Genomic DNA, 19,200 nt, shown 5'->3' on the forward strand with positions numbered 1-19,200 from the left:
TCCAGCAATTTAGGAACACATTGACCACTGGGTGTTACCATCCTCTTATCAAATGGGCGTGTCTTTACAGTCAGCACTGATTGGGCAGCGTCACATTGTGAAAGGATACACCCCTTTGACAAGGGGAAATGGTTACAACTTACACCCAGTGGTCCATTTATTGGTAACTTGCTAGGAGAAATAACAAGTAGCAGCAAAACCAACATTTCTAAGAAAGCATGTTCTACAAATGTTATTTTATTGGGAATAGATGTATTAATTAAAACAGATATGTTGGGAGATTTAACAAAGGTTCTTTAAAGGGAACCTGTCGGTAGGTTGAACCCTCCTAAGCCGTCTATATGGGCATGCAGGTCATAGATATTGAATTAAATACCTTGATATCTATAATTCTGATATCTTATTTCACAGAAATCCTTGTTTTCCTTAACATGTAAATGAACTGTAAAGATTTATGGGTAGGGCATAGATCTCCCAGAGAACCTGCCTCTAGAGCCTATTTTGAATGAAAGGAGAGTTACCAGTGTGAGACATGTAATGACTGACAGTCTGCTCTCCTGATCCATATTTCTCACACTGGTAACATTACATCCCTTTTCATTTACAATAGGCTCTGGAGGCAGATTCTCTTGGAGATCTATGTCTGGCCCATAGATCTTGTCTAGCTGGTATATGATGTCTTCCATATACATCATACACAGGCATGAGAGATTATTGCTCGCCTGTCTCTAATTAGTACATGTTCAGATGATGTAGCATGCTGCAGAACGGGTCAGTATAGCTGTGAATCCAGCTTTCCGGTTATAGAAAATGCTTGCTAGAAAGCAGCAGCATTATCTGTGTGTGTCTCTGCTTCTCACTCTCCTCCTCTTCACTTCCTTCTACATAGACTTTAATAGGCAGCTGTGGTCAGATTCCTCAAGGAGCTGACTGTCCATCTTTTTAGCTATGGAAGTATCAATCTAGGAGGAGGAGGAGAAGTGGTTTATAGGTGGAGAAAGGAGCATGTTTCAATGATAAAGTATACATTTTATTAATTTTTCTTGTACTGTTGATTGCAATGTGTTTTGAAATGATAATAAACACTTAACCTGGTTCTAAACTTATGTAAATATTTGTATTAATGTATTTTAGATAGAATATGATATATATACAGTTATGAAATAGAATTTTCAGCACCATCTTTGTACAATCTCATAATACTTACACATTGGAGCATCAGTTACCAGGTGTTGGCCAGACAGATATTGATGCACTTTAACATTTTTATATTTTAATAACTGATAGATCCGATTCCACTGCTATGATAATGGAGAAGTACCTGTTGCAGATACTACAAATAAATGTCCTGTTTACTGATCAGGAACCACGCATTTTGCTTGCACACATCTCTGCATGTCAGTATAATTATGTCTCCGCGGGATTAGATAACAGCTGGTGTGTTTGCTCCTATTAAATAGAATTTATACTGAATCTTCCGCTGCCGGTAATAGATGAGAAGAAGTAGGGCAGTGTATCTTAACATGTGATCTAGGCACCACATGTGTAAAAGTACAAGTGGTGCTTTCCAAAGTAATTACCTGGTTCAGAACTGATCATTAACAAAACAGTGGGAACTTATACAATGGCTCTGCTATACAGTCTCACACACAGGTTGTTACAGTAGCAGCGGTCAGTCACAGACCATTCCTTTAAGTGTACCTGTTGTTTGTGGTGACTTTTAAAATAAGTTGTCATGTCTGTGTACAGGAGACATGATACTACTTCTGACCATTTTATGAATTGCATCCTGCATTTTTCACAAGTCCTCTCTGGAGACTCTCTCTCTAATTTTCAGTTGTTTTTGAGCTAGTGGGTAGAGACTAACTGCTAAAATGTATCCCCTAAACAGCACAAAGAGAAGAGTACATCCTGTTCCTCCATATTTCTTCAGCATACCCTGTGAAGCAGGACATTCTACAGCAGTACTGAGAAGTGTGGCTGTGAATCCACCACTAAGGTGAGATAAAACACTAACTAGAGTCTTCAATAGTTTCTCTGACTTGTTCTACAGATTTTCCCCCATTTAGACTACTATGAACAGCTGTTGCCTGATTTCTTATGGAGCTAAAAGTCTATCTCCCCTGTCAAGATGGATTGTTAGCAGTGAACAATGCTTTTAGGAAACCGTACGGGAGGGAAAACTAGAGAAGCAAGAAAGCTTTCTCACTAATGGGATGTGTTATTAAAGTTGATATATATGCTTGTTTTGTTGATTTTTGTAAAGTTTTCTGAAATGAGTGAAGTGACCGATAATTTGAAGTAACGTTCCAGGTTTTTACCTTTTATTAACTAGTGAGATGTGTTAGCTTTACTGGTAGAAAACTCTAAATTCTAAAGTCATACAATGACTGAACATTGTGCTATTATTGGGTTCACGACATAAGAGTATTCAGTAAGGCCTCTTCACCCTTCACTGGCGGCTGCAAGCTTCCACAAAATTAGGTATTTTATGTATTATTCAATATTTCTCTATGAAGGAGATTTTGTTCTAGAAAAATAAAGTTCTGATGATAACGGAGCGCTCCTGTTCTATTGTTTTGGTGATTGTTGGAGATCTTATATTTACCAGAACTCCAGCTTATCGTATCAACCTCTTGTGTGTCTTCATGACATGAGAAAAGATTTCTGAACATGTAATAAAATCTAAAGGGAACCAGGTTTTGCTACAAAATCTGAGAGCAGCATGATGTTGGGATAGAGACCCTGATTCCAGCGATGTGACACTTACTGGGCTGTCTGCTGCAGTTTTGATAAAAATCAGTTTTATCTACTGCAGATCTACCAGTTCTCTGAATACTGCGCTCTGTATAACCCCTCCCACACCACTGATTGGCAACTTTCTGCGTACACTGTGCATAGGCAGAAAGCAGCCAATCATGAATATGTAAGACTACATGGGAGTATATTTATTTATATTTATTTCCCCTGCTGATAAATTTTTTTGGTTTTTTTTTTATAAAAACTAAAGCAAACAGCACAATAAGTGACACATCACTGGAATCAGGGTCTCTGTCTCTGTATCAAGATGCTTTTAGATTAGTTGGCACAAAACTTATTTTCCAAGCATTTTTGGTATTTTTTTTTCCTTTAAAAAACAATGGTGGAACTTCTTCTTTTTTTGCATTCCCTCCCTAAAATTATTTTTAATATTGAATAATTAATATTAATAAATATGTACCCAACATCGGTGCCATCGTGTTAAATGCAAACGAGATCATATTGGCTGCTCACTCATAGCTTCTTGTTACTAGTGGAGAATCATGGAAATGTTCACCTCTTATCTTACAAATGTTCCTTCTAGGAGTAAGTGCTTTTCATGCTATTCCTCTTCAAAGCTGAAACTCAATATTTTCTTTACGACTCGTTCATTTGTTCTTACTGCTTTTTCGTTTTTCTCAAAATGTTGCCATGACATATAGTTGCTCTTTATGTTGTCAAGTGAATTTGGTACAAAATTGGAACTGATTCTCGCCTCGGGGACGCTTCTTTGAAATGTCGTTTGCTTGGCTCAGAACACTTGAGAAATAATCAACTTCAGTGTTTAAGGTTTCTTCAAGTTTTAAAACAACGTAACAAGGAATATAAAGTAATACCAGGTGGAAACTACAGACGAACATTATGTTTACTGGACAAAAGTGACATCCCAGTAACCGGCATCATAATTTAACAAATCCGCTTTATATTGTCAACCATGAAGAGTCTTAAAGGGGCTGTCCAGGAGATAAAAAATACTTTTAAAAGATGAGTAGTTAAAAAAGTATTAATTACCCTCACAGCTCCCATTCCAACATATACCCTATCCTAACCAGTGTCTACATCATGGTCCCATCTCAACTCAGCAGAAATTGTAATAAATACCAACTTAGTCAATCACTGGCTGCAGCAGTGATTCTCCTCAGCCAGTGATTGGTTGAGCAGTCATTTTCAGTGTGTCAATATGAGACCAAAGAATTTAGATCAGTGGAGATCGAATACATGTCTGAATGGGAGAGCTACAGGTCTTCAGTAATGGAGAGTATTAGTTCTTGTTTAACTAGTTTGTGCCCTTCAAAAAAATTACTTGGACAACCATTTTTAATTTGTTCATTGCCAACTACTATTCCTCCCAAGCCTGCCATCCATATGCATGCTCTACTCATCCGAGCATGCATATGTTCCTAATAGGATGCGAGCTACAGCCAAAAATCTCTGGTGGTGGAGAGAAGAGCTAAAGGGTCGAGTGTTAAAATGCAACATAACGTATCCAAATTCTTTTCAACATGTCCAAAGAAAAAAGTCGAGCATGTCCTCGGCTCCACCGAAATAGCATTCGTTCGAGTGTGATCTGATGTTTGTCGGATCACACTTGGACCGAACATATGGTCGTCTGCAGATGTCCTCACCCAATACAATACTTTGCTAAAGACAGAGTGTATATTCAATCCCGGTGCAATCCGATAAATCAGAAGATCGTACTTTGACCAATGTTGTATGGAGCCGTGCACGCGTTCAATTATTCCTCTTGGACAGTTTGGGTCCGAGGAATAAATCGCTGCATGCCTGAGTTTGATCTGATATTTGGATTGCGCTCAGTAATGCGAGTCGATGAGTCGATGGGAAACATCGGATTGCACTCGCATGACATATGAGCGCAGTCTAATTTTCATGGACTGTCAGAATGGAGAACCTGGAAAATATTTTTTCCTCCGTCTTTTCATCCAAGAGAATCGGATCAAAGCCTGATCAGTGTCTCATTTGTATAATCGGCCCGATTAGAGAGTCTCCGACCATACGCATCTAGCCTTACTTTGCAAAATAATAGATTATTTGACTTTTAACAGGCACTTTTAGATTTAACCCAATTGATAGCAATGGCCCATGTAAAAAAAATAAATAAATACAAAAAATACTGATAAGTTAATTGGTTCAGCCAGAAATGATGTGTATGTAATAGTGGAGATTAGGGACATGTATAGCGCTATAGGATATGTTAGTGCAATATAAGCCACAAAAAGTACATGAAAATAATCCACTTCTTCTAAACCGCCATAATCTTCTCCACCTACTGCTCTCATACCACTTGTATTAATGTTTCGATGAGATAGCAGAAACGCCTGTGAGAGATCTCTAGAAATATATCTGAAGCTGTGAAACTTGACATCATTACAGAACATTCTGACAGGTCAAGTGGCTGATCCTTTGACTCATCCCCAAACCTGCAGTAAAAAAAAATCACAATAATCGGTAAATCCCAGCAGTGATCGTGTGAAGTGAAGACTGCAGAAGAAACCTTTCAAACTACGAGTCGGCTGGAATAAGATTTACAAACCAGAACAAAGCAACTTTCTTTGTGCCACATGGGGTTTATTGTGAATTTTAGGTGATACTTTAGTCCTCACTGTAATGGGGTCAAAATGTTTTTAAAAGTTTTCTTTTTAAAATGAAAAGTTGGACATATACAGTATATAACATGAGACCAAACAAGTGGTAATATTGGCCTATACTAATAAGACACGGAATTTGTCAATTGCCATAAATAATAATATTATTATTTAACAGCCTTTGGCTCAATTTTGAGCCATGGCAACTTGATAGATGAGCGCTCTGTAGGAGATCGATCTTGTGCAGCCTAGATAGATCCACCATTTTCCTGTTAGTATCAAGCCATCGGGTTGCTGGTCTTCCTCTTCACCTTGTTCTTTCTATTCTCCAACCATGATGTCCTTCTCCAGTGATCGCTCTCTTCGTGTGATGTGTCCAAAGTAGACAAGTTGACCTGGTGTAAATGCCATTGTCCTCTTGAATCATTCGTTGTTTTTGTCCCTTCATTTCTACATTTCTTTGGGACATGGCCCCATCTTCCCTGTATGTAAATCTACTTATTTTAGCCAATCAGGTGTGATGCTTGAGAGACCCCAAACATAGAATTTGACCCTTGCCATTTGGCTAAAATGATTAGATTTACTTACAAAGAAGAGGAGGCTTATATCAAGAACAAAGAGACATCGGAACAAAAGAAAAAAAGCCAGATTTAGAATAACAATGGAATTTGTACCAGGTTCCCCCCAAAAATGTATATTTATGGTAAGTGACCGGCCCACTTTAAATAGAAAAATTGCTCAAGATGTTGCATAAATGTCTGGATGATGGGTGTCCCACACTTATTTTTAAATCAGGGCTGTGCCTCTTGGAAGCTGTGAATGGAAAGGCGTCTTATCTCTCTCAATTTAGTTTATGGCAGTTCCAAAAATTACTGATTTTGGCTATTTTTTTTAGAACCTCCATAGAAGTGAATGGAGGAAAGATGTGCCCGCAAGGGCCATTAGATGGGTCCCCATTCTTGAAACCAAAATATGTGTTGACATAGGACAAGTATAAACAACAGGCAGTAGGAAGAGGTATCATGAGCAGCCTTTGGTCCTTGAGCAGTTAATAAACGTGGCTACAGCCATCATTAAGCGTCGCTAATCCAAAACGCGTAAACGTAAGGCTCCTTATTCTTTTTGGCTTTTTCTTACCATGTTTTTAATTGCATAGTAGAAGTTATGTTTTAACATGTTTCCATTGGTTCTGAAGCTCAGTCTTCATGGACCTTACTTCCATTTCTGACCTGTATGCAAGCCTGCTCTGTTCCTTGTGAAGGGGGATCATATGCGAGGGTCGACATGTATCCCCCAGGATGCGAATGGAGTCTTATTAAGCCCGCTGGAGTGAATTGCAGTCACAGATATAGCTGTGGTTGCAATGCAGAATAAAAGGAAATTTGGTCTTGGACAAGCTATTTGCCAAAGGCAAATTTAAGAAGACCCGGCATGTACTTTTATTATTTGGAGCGAACTATAAGGTGGTAGTGGGGTGGTTCACTCCCTCCAGACTGGGTCTCACAAATTGCCCATGGCCACAGATTCCATTTAAAAACCCTACAGCAAAGGGTTGGGTGTGTCGGAGTTTGTTTGCAAACTGCAGAGCTGGTGGCTCTGCAACATCCAGCTTAGGTGCACTGTTAACACAAAGCCATGGGAAGTGAACGCCTGGTGCCCCCTCAGCATGACACGATGGTGCAGTTGCCCATGGTAATCGGTCTCGGATACAAACTGTTTTCGACGCCCCGGCTGTGATCCGGAGGATGCCGTTGTTTGTTTTGGACATTAAAGACACTTTGCATTGAAATTTCCTGTGGACCCTGCCTATCTGTCATACTGCACCGACCCTGCTGCACTACATCCTATACTCCGTGTACCACACCCAGACCAAGCAAGGTCTACCAGGCTTCAAAGGCAAATACAAGTGGTTTTTACACTAAATTTTCCTACTTGAAAGGTGAGCTGATTACCTTTTTTATTCTTTCCCAATAAACATGCAGAACTCACTTGTATCACTGTTCAGGCATCCAATGAATGACACATGAAGTCTCGTGTTCTGCAGCACTGACTACATGTAACTCTTCTGCTGTATGTACCGGGATGACATATTTCCAGGCATGATCTCATTACGATGAAAATGACATTTATCTGAATGTTTCAATGTCTGTGCAGAGATAATGGCAGATGTAATTAATGCGATAATACAGTTTAGAGCAGATCTCGCCAGTACTGTACACGTTGACTTCAGAGATTAAGACCTGGCGCCAGGAATTGGACAACAGACCTATTTAGCCTGCATTTTCCCATTATTGTTGGAGGCATCACTACCTGTAACTTCACTATGGAGTCCCAGTAGAATGTATTAATGGTCTGATAAGAAGATGGAAGGGGCTTGATAGCGGTATGATTTTCTAATATACCATTATATAGTGCGTCAGATGTAATCAGCTCAGCTCCGGCAATCTTCAGCAGTTCTAATTTCTTGCCTCTAGCTCTATTTTCTGGAGGAAAAGAGAGACTATAGAAGAACTCTAGATATAGAACTGCACATTGAAGTCATTATTTATAAAAAAAAAAAAAAAAAAACTAAAATATTTCCAGCATATCTAGCATTTAATGTGACTTTTCAGAATAAGATGTCCGGTGTGTACAGGGGTAGACACAGAGAGATGAGCAGCCCCTTTGCATGATCAATATATCAGTCCTTTGCAGTCCAACTGCTCCTCATAATGTACAATTTGCCCTACTTTGGAGGTGAAAGTGGCCCCCCTTAACTCTTGGGCTCCTGTTGCACCAATGCTATGTCCACCCCTGTGTGTATATACAGTACATAGAGAATATCACTACTTCTGGTTATTATGTGACTTGTTTCCTGCATTTTCACAAGTTTTCCCCTCTGTAGGCTCTTTGTCTAATGATTAGGGTTGAGCGAAACGGATCGTTCATTTTCATAAGTCGCCGACTTTTGGTAAAGTCGGCGTCTCATGAAACCCGATCCCTGTGTGGGGTCGGCCATGCGGTACGCGATCTTGGCGCCAAAGTCGCGTTTCGTATGACGCGTTTAGCGCCATTTTTTCAGCCATTGAAGGAGCGTGGGCAGAGTTATAACATAGGGGTTAGGGCGTGCACGCCCATCATCATTTTATCGTTTGTGCGCAGTAGCGATTTGGAATGTGTAAAATGAAATTTTCTGTGCTGGGACGGAGGGGAGAGAGAGAGAGAGAGAGAGAGAGAGAGAGAGAGAGAGAGAGAGAGAGAGAGAGAGAGAGAGAGAGAGAGAGAGAGAGAGAGAGAGAGAGAGAGAGAGAGAGAGAGAGAGAGAGAGAGAGAGAGAGAGAGAGAGAGAAGAAGAAGAAGAAGAAGAAGAAGAAGAAGAAGAAGAAGAATTTCCCCATTGACGTGCATAGGGTTTCGTGTTCCGGCCGATCCTCGACTTTGCGCAGTAATCGGCCGATTTCGCCCGAGTCGGGTTTTGCGAAACATGACTCGACCCTAAAAAAGTCAAGGTCGCTCAACCCTACTAATGATCCATTGTCTCTAAGCTAGTGTGTTGACTGGCTGCTATAATGTCTCTCCAATACACTGCAAATGGAGACATGAGAGACTCCTGCTCACCTGTGTCTATGGAGCATATGATCACAAACAGCAGCAGAATGGAGGATATTATCTAGCATTACTGAGCAGTGTACCTGTGAATTCAGTACCGCGGCAAAATAAAACACTTAAATATAAGCATTACTGTCTCTCTGCATCTATTTCTTACTCTGTTCCCCCCATCCTCTCTATAGAGCATATGATCACAAGCAGCAGCAACATGTAGGATATTATTTAGTATCACTGAGCTGTGTACCTGTGAATCCAGTACTGCGGCAAAATAAAACACTTAAATATAAGCATTACTGTCTCTCTGCATCTATTTCTCACTCAGCTCCCACATCCTCTCTATAGATATCAGCAGGCAGCTGTAATTTGTCTGAAACAGAGTGCATTTTAGCAGTTTTTTCAGAGTGAATGGGAAGGCAAGAGGGACACACAAGAAGGAAAAAATTGCTCAAATATGACGGGTTCATAAAAGTCTTAAAAACTTAACATACATTTAATTAAAAAACATTTTGAAACCTTTTGAGATATTTGTATATTTACCATAATCCATACTAGCGAAGAAATTTAGATCAATATTTGCAACAGTGGAACCAAGCAGGAAGTGTTAAAATCTCCTGCAGCTCCCCCGCAGGGGCATTTAAGCATTGCATGTTTTACATTATGGAGGGCTCTCTGTGGCTTTGTTTGGTCCTCCAGCGTGAGATATCTATGTAGTTACTTTCCACTCTAACAATTCTGGATGAAAACAACTTCATTATCTCAGAATTCACTAATGGGCTGTTTACAGTGGAAATTCTACAGTTGACAACATTAATTAGCAAGTGTTTCCTCTACAGAAGCAATAAATTATGATCATCTATGTTCTTTCGTAGTAAACAATCTGATACATTTGTGTTTATATGAAGTCTTTCACCACAGTCTTGTTCCATAGATGAAGATAAATCGGATCTGTTATTTCCGAATGCTGTGATACTATGCACAGCACAGCTACAGATCCATGCTGCTAGTAGCCAAAATGGCGCAACCATGTTCTGCTGTCTAGGAGGAACTATAAAAGAAACTTATGAGTATTCACAACGAGAGCATTCCTCCTCCCCACCACTCTTCAAGGCAGTGAATAATAGTAACTCACTGCACAGGGGCAGGATAGGGCGAAGCGGGCACTGTCCTCATAATTACATCAGGCTCATACACTATGGGGGGTTTTGATTATATCTGTTGCTGTACACACCAGTCTCAATTAACCGCTCACTGGAGTAAAGTGACCTGATTCATTAAACTGTGTTTGCCATTTGTAGAGTGATGAATTTGATGGGCAGGAGTGATCCCATCCATGCCACACCCATATTGGCATAGCCAGCAGGGACTGGAGTATAAATGCAAAAATTTGCAATATGTTTGACAAGTAGTACAAAGATATTGGGATTTTCTATGTTGTTTACTCCAGACTTCTGGTGTAAGCACCTTGATTAATTTGTCCCAAATGTGTCTAGAGAATTCCTTTAGTTCTCCTAGCAGACACGCTTCACATAAATTTTTTTTTTTTTGCAGCTAGAAGTCTAGACCTGTAGCTGTGAAACATAGGGCGGCATGACAGATTTTCGTTAAAAGGAAGTTGTCAAGTTAAAAAATGTTATCTGATCTGAAGGCAGGATGTTATAGGAGGAGATTGATAGATTTTTTTCCCCTAAAACTTCCATTTTATTCAATGAAATCCCTAGTGTTTGCATTAGTCCAGTGAGCGGTCCTTCTAGTGATTGACCGCTATCTCTGCATGAACGGGTCATACAGGGAAGACTGTCAATCACTGAGTAGGACCGCCCACTGGACTCATACAAATAGAAGTTCTAGTGACTCTTGCAACAAACCTATATGACTCTAACAAACCTTCTAGTGACTCTTGCAACAAACCTATTTATCAGTCTGCTCTTCTTCTCCTTCTCTGTACCGTGCTGGCCCCAGATTGGACTGCAAGTACAATGTGACCGATTACCTTTAAGACTTCAATAATAAGCGGCTTGTTCATCAAAACTTGAAGTTTCTAGCACTGTTTCTTAAAATTACATTGGCAATAGTTTTATCTAACCATACCAATTGAGTTATATTGCGTATAGTTAACCCTTTGTAAACAAGAAAACAAGGAAAAAAAATTTCATGTGTTTACTGTGACAGAGAGGAGCCAGAAGGCCGCAGCATCTGATTTCTGCATGGATTAGAAGCACTTCACCTTCCTATTAAACGGTGTAAGTTTCTTTTGGTGGTGCAGAGGTTAACCTGCTCAGTTGAGAGCTCCTGGAGCACTTAGGCTCTCAGCTATGCACAGTTAGCCATTCTCATCTCCCACATAATCTGGGTCCTGGCTAGCACTCATTGCCAGAGTTAGCTTTCGCTGCATCACTTGAGGTTGTCAGTGGTTATTGTTGGAGAAGGCGTTTGGTGGATTTATCTGTAACTGTTGTTAGGTTTTGAGTGTGTGATAATTCCCTTTCTTCTCCTACTTTGGTTTAACCCCATCCTCCAATCCCTAGTACATACTTCTGTTGTTTGTGTGAGTACTGTATGTTTGGTATTTTTCATTACCCTTGTTTGTATTCAGTTGTTAGTCTGGTTGGTGTATTACAGTATCCTACTACTCCCCTCTTCCCTGGGTGGGAGAAGGGTACAGACTGAGGGCTGATTCAGGAGCTAAGGCAAGGTACATGACCCTGGCATCTTCACCATCAGAAGTAATCCGGGGAACAGGGTGAGCTAGGGCGCCCCCTAAGGTTAGGGACAGGGAATGAGCCCCTTGTCTCAGAACACCAGACAAGAGTCATGACAACAAAAGTCTAAACTAAAAAATACAAGTTAAATAAGTACATTACAGTTCAGTCAACTAAGGCCCAGATCTACTTTGAGACATTTTCTACAATCCTGGGTTTATTTCAGCACATTCTAATTGCGATATGGAGTCCATTTTTATGTACTGATCAAATTCAAGTCTTTAAAGGGATTCCGTCACCCCCTCCAGCCGTTATAAACTAAAAGAGCCACCTTGTGCAGCAGTAATGCTGCATTCTAACAAGATGGCTCTTTTAGTTTGTGGTGCAGTTATAGCCAAAATAAAGCGTTTTATAATTTCGCCAAAATACCTCTCTTTAGCCCAGGAGGCAGGTCTTAACCCCTCTGCTGCAACCGCCACACTTCAGTCACTCAAATCTTCGGCGCCGGGTGCCACCCCCTCCGCTCTGTTTTCCACTCAAATCCGGCGCCTGCGCTGTTTAGTACTGGCTGGGGCAGGCGCAGTGAGCTCTGGCTGTCTGACCTCACATCAACACAACAGCTTGTGAATCCCAGCCCCACACTGTGCATAATGCATAACACACTGCGGGGCTGGGATTCACAAGCTGGGTGGCCGCACTGGCCACACAGGCGCAGTCTGCAAGACTGCATGTGAGGTCAGACGGCCAGAGCTCACTGCGCCTGCCCCAGCCAGTACTAAACAGCGCAGGCGCCGGATTTGAGTGGAAAACAGAGCGGAGGGGGTGGCGCCCGGCGCCGAAGAAGATTTGAGTGACTGAAGTGTGGCAGTTGCAGCAGAGGGGTTAAGACCTGCCTCCAGGGCTAAAGAGAGGTATTTTGGCGAAATTATAAAACGCTTTATTTTGGCTAATAACTGCACCACAAACTAAAAGAGCCATCTTGTTAGAATGCAGCATTACTGCTGCACAAGGTGGCTCTTTTAGTTTATAACGGCTGGAGGGGGTGACGGAGTCCCTTTAATGCTTTCAGGCGAAGTATCACATTTACACCCTTCCTAGTTTGAGTGGTGTTTTTATGTGGAGCCCTGTTGCCCTTTCCTGTTATGGTTGGACGGGGAATTGACATCTTCTCAAAGGACATTTTACTCTCCATTTTTACCCCTTTAGCTCTTACCCGGAGAGATCGAGAAAGTAATGTTTTGTATTTTGCATCATGCAGTTTGATGCATTTTAAGTGCTTGTTACTATAATGTGCCCCTTGCTAATTTAGCCTTCATTACTTTCCTGCTTTCTGCCTTTCACCATCTTCTACTTGAGCAGAACAGACACCTAGATATCCAAAATGCCAAACTGCTTTTCCAAACAGCCGAAATGAATGCCGCTTGGCTGCTTCTTCTAACTCGTCTGCACTTTGTAGCCATCCTATGTCATGCATAAAAAGTAACGTGTACAGCTTCTTCCTTGGAGGCACGACTCCTACTGCAGCGCTTTCATATGGTGTTTCTATTTTCAGGGATGGAATTAAATGACTATACTTAAAATAACTGATCTGTAATTACATCATAAGTGTTGTCTGAAAGTACCGTAGTATATATTTAGACATTCATACAACCAGATACATGGTCTTTATATGTATACGGGCTTCTAACGTTACACACAGACACCGTGGCGTACATGGAAATCCCAGGGCCTATGGTGCTCCCAAAAATGACCCCACACACATGGAGTATGGGATCCCCACAGTTTCACCCTACATCTACAGCAGTGTTCCCCATCTCCGGTTCTCAAGAGCCACCAACAGGTCATGTTTTCAGAATTTCCATAGTATTGCCCAGGTGATGGAATTATTGCCGGTCCAGGTGATGCAATTATCACATGTGCAATACTAAGGAAATCCTGAAAACATGACCTGTTGGTGGCTCTTGAGGACCGGAGTTGGGGAACAATGATCTACAGTGTAGTACATGATGACTCCACAGTGTCTCCAGCAATGTATGATGTCTCCACCGTACCACCAACCCAGTAAGCTTGAAAACATCGGATTGCACTCGGATGACATCTGAACACTTTTCCGATTTTTCACATTCTGACAGAATGGAGAAGATATAGAAATTGATTTTTTTTTTATCCATCTACTCCTCACCCAAGAAATTTGAATTACACTCTAATAAAACTCTTATCATACTTTAATTAGACTGTGATTAGCGTAATCGGCACAGTTCTCGGATGTGGAGAATACAGTTGTGTGACTCTAGCCTATGATAAATGAGAGATGCTTTCTAACTTCCTACAAGTAGTGGTAAAGCCCCCCAAAAGGTGTATTGTGCAATATGATTTTAAGTGGTGTAGGTTAGAGGAGATGTTTCTAATATGAACCTCCAACATATAAGGAGATGGACACATTGCCCACTTCCCCCTTGAAGATATCAGTGCTGTGTATAATGTCATGTGTTATTGTAATGTTTTGCATTGTACTATTAGGAAGCTGAGTTCTGCCCAGCAAAAGACAGTGACTGGAGTAAGACATAGTTAAGTGTTGGGACTAGTCCAAAGAGAGAAGGGCTATGTAGCAGGATCAGAAAGGACTTCCTAGTAGTGACTCAGACAGGGCCTAGCTGGCAGCTAGGGCAGGCATTTGGTGTGTGCTCAGCAAGACCGCATGAGTGTTTTGTGGTAAGAGGAAAAGGAGATTAGAACAGAGATAGTGTGATCCTGAGGAACAGACAGAGGTATACAGAGATGCAGAGAGCAGGACAGTGCCAGCTCATAGCACTGACCAGAGAGAGATGAGTGGCCAAGTGAAAAGAGTCCGGAGAAGATACACCTGGCTGTTATGATCTGGTGGCCCAGGAGTAGCATTGGACGTACTCTGGAGAAGGTGGTATCTATACTGACCGCGGACCCTGAACTTAACACCGCAACTAGAAGTAGCCGTGGGATGTACCTACTGATCCTAGACACAGCCGGAGGACTAATTAACCCTATAGATAGAAAAGGGAAAACTATCTCGCCTCAGAGAAAATTCCCAAAGGATAAGCAGCCCCCCACAAATATTGACTGTTAGAGGAGAGGAAAAAACATACACAGGCTGAAAACAGGATTTAGCAAAGGAGGCCAATCTAGCTAAATAGGAAAGATAGGACAGAGAACTATGTGGTCAGTATTAAAATACTAGGAAATATCCACCACAGAAAATACAAAAAACTCCACATCTAACTAAAGATATGGAGGGTATATCTGCCTCTCCAGAGATTCCAGCTTGACTGCATAAATCCTTACACAGATTAAGCTGGACAAGAAAAAACATGAAATGCACTGAACAATGTGGCCCACAACATGTGGGCTGCAAAACAAGCAGAACTTATCTTGGTGAAAAGACCAGGAAGCAGGAGCAACCATGAAGGGATGTGAATCCTCCAGAATACAATGGACAACTGGCACTGACTAAAGGGTGAGGCTAGACTAAATAGCCCAGTCCAGAGTGGACACACCTGATAACTGCTGTGAAGGACAGACAGCAGCGCTACCACTTATAACCACCGGAGGGAGCCCAAGAACAGAATTCACAACACCTGGCATCATGGCCCTGAGTAGCTTGCAGCTGTTAAAGGTAATGGGCCGTGATGGAATAGAAAAGGGACAAAGTGAGTGTCTCGGGCGGGAGTTCCCTAAGCGTCAGAGAGCTTGAAGTTGAGTCCAGCCATATTGGCAAACCCTCTCCTCTGAGGAGATTCAGATGCATAACCGCCGGAAGAGGAAATGACTTTCACAGACTGTACTGTGGTGTGAAGCTGGGTGGTGGTGAAGGAAATGACACCAGTGGAATGCATGAGGCCAAGGAAGTAACAAGACTGTGTATTGAGATGCTATGTATTAATGAAGAAACGTTCGAGAAGTTGTGTACCCGCTATCCTGTGTACATAGTTGCCACACAATGGCTGTTTAGTAAAGCTTTGTTTTAAGAACTGGTGGTCTCCTTTCTTGAGCTGGTTAACATCTGGTCCTGGCAAACCAGCGTCATCGGGTATTTTCGGCCTCCATGGTGTAGCACCCTCACAGCGCAAGTCTACACATACAGCCAGGACCGCCACCTTCATGTAACGAGCCAGGGCGCAAGAGATGAGTACCTCACCCACTGCTACCACCCTGCACCATGTTTCAGACACACGGAAAATGATCTGTATTGATAGAGGTGTTCATACTGGTGGTCACCCAGTTTTCCTAGAAACTGATCCAGTAACTAAATATTAGACTTGAGCCCTTCTACTTACTAGTCGGTGATTAGAGTTTTTCTTGTAGTATTTAGTTGCAGAGCTGTGAAAGCCGCCTCTGGATATTCAGAAGGGTCGGTGATCTTTTCCTAGCCTTGCTTAGCCTATTGAACTTTTCTTCTTGCAGCTTATGTACAATTTCTAGCACAATACAGGAATGACATGCCTTTTACCCTCCTTATGGTTTTTCTCGCTGGATGTAGAACCAGAAGGTCTAGCGAAAAACGATGACTTATTAAATATGGCCCTAAGTGCTCTCACCATCCGTCTGTTATCTGTAGTAGGCAGAACAGAATTTTTTTATTCTCAGTAATGTGCGCTGCTCCCACGCCCCCCCCCGGAATTACATATGTAATGCTTACAGCAAACTGGTGCCAACCCATACAGCTGTGCGCTCCGCTACCCATACACAGACGCACCAGCTGTGCTGTACAGGATCGCAGAGACTCTTCGCTTCTTTAAACTTACTCCAGACAAATGGCCGGAACAAGATGGCTACAAACTGCCAGCGCAAGCTGGCACGGAGAATAACGGGAGCTGAGATCCTCATTACTGGGTGCCGGAGGGAAAGATGCTCGGCTGCTAAGAATAATTAGTTCCTTCTAATCTCTAGAGTATCCGGCTCCAGAGGAAGGGGCCAGGGGCAAACTCAGGCTAATGAGAAGAGATTTTCGAGAGATACCAGGAAGATAATGACAGTAAAGAAGACGGCAGTGAGACTGGAGATGCAGTTGACTGTAGGATCGTCGGCCACACAAGGGAACGGATCGACACTACGGAGGTGGTAGTGTATACTTGTGTCACTGTAGGCTTTCATGTGACACTGTGTTGTGCTGGGATGTCAGGAAAATGGGATGGAGAGTTCGCAATTACAAGGGGCTGATGCTCTGTAGGAAAGTGCAGGCATATAGCGATATGTCCCGCTAATTGCACAATGATGGAATTACACTAGGCGTTCAGTACATACAAAGGATGACATAAATCATACACCACACATCACGTGACATTATCGGTGCACATGGTGGTCTGAAAGCTAGCAAGTCATGGCCTGATCCAGCACATCCCAGCTTCATGCCACTCTTGTGGGAGACCCTGCAACATCACTGGCATATGATACCATGTGTAAATGAATAATTCATGAGTGCATTAAAGGGGATATCCACTACTATTTTTTTTTTGTAATAAAATTGGACCCAGTGGTGCAAGAAGGAAGAAAAAAAGGGAAAAAAAGGACAGATTACTACCAAAATTCCCTTCCATTCTTCTGTACTACTACCCATTTTCCTTGCTGACCTTCGTGCTTCCTCTTCTGGTTGGGGACATCGAGTAGTGCTGCAGTCAGTCGGTGACCATTGCAGTGATGTTCTGTCCAAGTCTGGGGAAAAAACAATTTCCTAGCTTTATTTTCCATATTTGCAATTTCAGCTAATCAATACCCCACTGGAAGGGGTGGTGAGGAGGCCAAAGGAAAATGCAGGCAGTGATGCAGAGGAATTATTATTATTATTATTATTATCATTTATTGTTATAGCGCCATTTATTCCATGGCGCTTTACATGTGAGGAGGGGTATACATAATAAAAACAAGTACAATAATCTTAAACAATATAAGTCATAACTAGTACAGGAGGAGTGAGGACCCTGCCCGCGAAGGCTCACAATCTACAAGGGATGGGTGAGAATACAGTAGGTGAGGATAGAGCTGGTCATGCAGCGGTTTGGTTGATCGGTGGTTACTGCAGGTTGTAGGCTTGTCGGAAGAGGTGGGTCTTCAGGTTCTTTTTGAAGATTTCGATGGTAGGCGAGAGTCTGATGTGTTGTGGTAGAGGGTTCCAGAGTAGGGGTGATACGCGAGAGAAATCTTGTATGCGATTGTGGGAAGAGGAGATAAGAGGGGAGTAGAGAAGGAGATCTTGTGAGGATCGGAGGTTGCGTGTAGGTAGGTACCGGGAGACGAGGTCACAGATGTATGGAGGAGACAGGTTGTGGATGGCTTTGTACGTCATGGTTAGGGTTTTGTACTGGAGTCTCTGGGCAATGGGGAGCCAGTGAAGGGATTGACAGAGGGGAGAGGCAGGGGAATAGCAGGGGGACAGGTGGATTAGTCGGGCAGCAGAGTTTAGAATAGATTGGAGGGGTGCGAGAGTGTTCGAGGGGAGGCCACAGAGCAGGAGGTTGCAGTAGTCAAGGCGAGAGATGATGAGGGCATGGACTAGGGTTTTTGCAGATTCTTGGTTGAGGAATGAACGGATTCGTGAAATATTTTTGAGATGAAGTCGGCAGGAAGTGGAAAGGGCTTGGATATGTGGTTTGAAGGAGAGATCAGCGTCAAGGATTACCCCGAGGCAGCGAGCTTGTGGGACTGGGGAGAGTGGGCAGCCATTTACTGTAATGGTTAGGTTCGTTGGGGGGGTCGCGTGAGATGGGGGAAAGATGATGAGTTCTGCTTTGTCCATGTTAAGTTTCAGAAATCTAGCGGAGAAGAAGGATGAAATAGTGGACAGACATTGAGGGATTCTGGTTAGTAGGGAGGTGATATCTGGTCCAGAGATGTAGATCTGTGTGTCATCAGCATAGAGGTGATACTGGAAGCCATGAGATTCTATGAGCTGTCCCAGGCCAAAGGTGTAAATGGAGAAGAGCAGGGGCCCAAGGAGTGAACCTTGTGGGACTCCGACAGATAGGGGGCGAGGTGAGGAGGTGGTGTGTGAGTGGGAGACGCTGAATGTCCGGTCTGTTAGGTATGATGAGATCCAGGATAGGGCCAAGTCTGTGATGCCAAGGGATGAGAGGATCTGTAATAATAGGGAATGGTCCACTGTGTCAAAGGCAGCTGACAGGTCGAGGAGGAGGAGAACAGAGTAGTGTCGCTTGCTCTTGGCGGTTAAGAGGTCGTTGGTGACCTTAGTTAGGGCAGTTTCAGTGGAATGGTGTGACCGGAAGCCAGATTGTAAGCGGTCAAAGAGGGAGCAAGAAGAGAGATGGGAGGACAGTTCAAGGTAGACGTGTTGTTCCAGTAGTTTGGAGGCATAAGGGAGAAGTGATATATGGCGATAGCTAGATACAGAGGATGGGTCAAGAGAGGGCTTTTTGAGGATAGGTGTGATGGAGGCATGTTTAAAGCTTGAGGGGAAAACACCAGTTGTTAGTGATAGGTTGAAGAGATGGGTTAGGGTTGGGATGAAGACTGTGGTGAGGTTT

At 42.5% G+C, this 19,200-nt stretch overlaps 1 protein-coding gene and 1 long non-coding RNA gene across 4 annotated transcripts in view; one reads left to right on the forward strand and one right to left on the reverse strand.

The window, feature by feature from the left end:
• TNR (tenascin R) overlaps positions 1-19,200 on the reverse strand; it is a 492,944-nt gene that overhangs the window by 259,317 nt on the left and 214,427 nt on the right. The window lies entirely within an intron of this gene.
• LOC143788640 (uncharacterized) overlaps positions 1-19,200 on the forward strand; it is a 183,139-nt gene that overhangs the window by 9,875 nt on the left and 154,064 nt on the right. For both annotated transcript variants that reach the window (XR_013218691.1, XR_013218690.1), the window contains exon 2: positions 1,892-1,999. This is a non-coding gene — a long non-coding RNA (uncharacterized LOC143788640). The remainder of the gene's footprint in view (positions 1-1,891; positions 2,000-19,200) is intronic.

Source organism: Ranitomeya variabilis, chromosome 8 (assembly GCF_051348905.1).
Source record: "Ranitomeya variabilis isolate aRanVar5 chromosome 8, aRanVar5.hap1, whole genome shotgun sequence".
Classification (NCBI taxonomy): Eukaryota; Metazoa; Chordata; class Amphibia; order Anura; family Dendrobatidae; genus Ranitomeya; species Ranitomeya variabilis.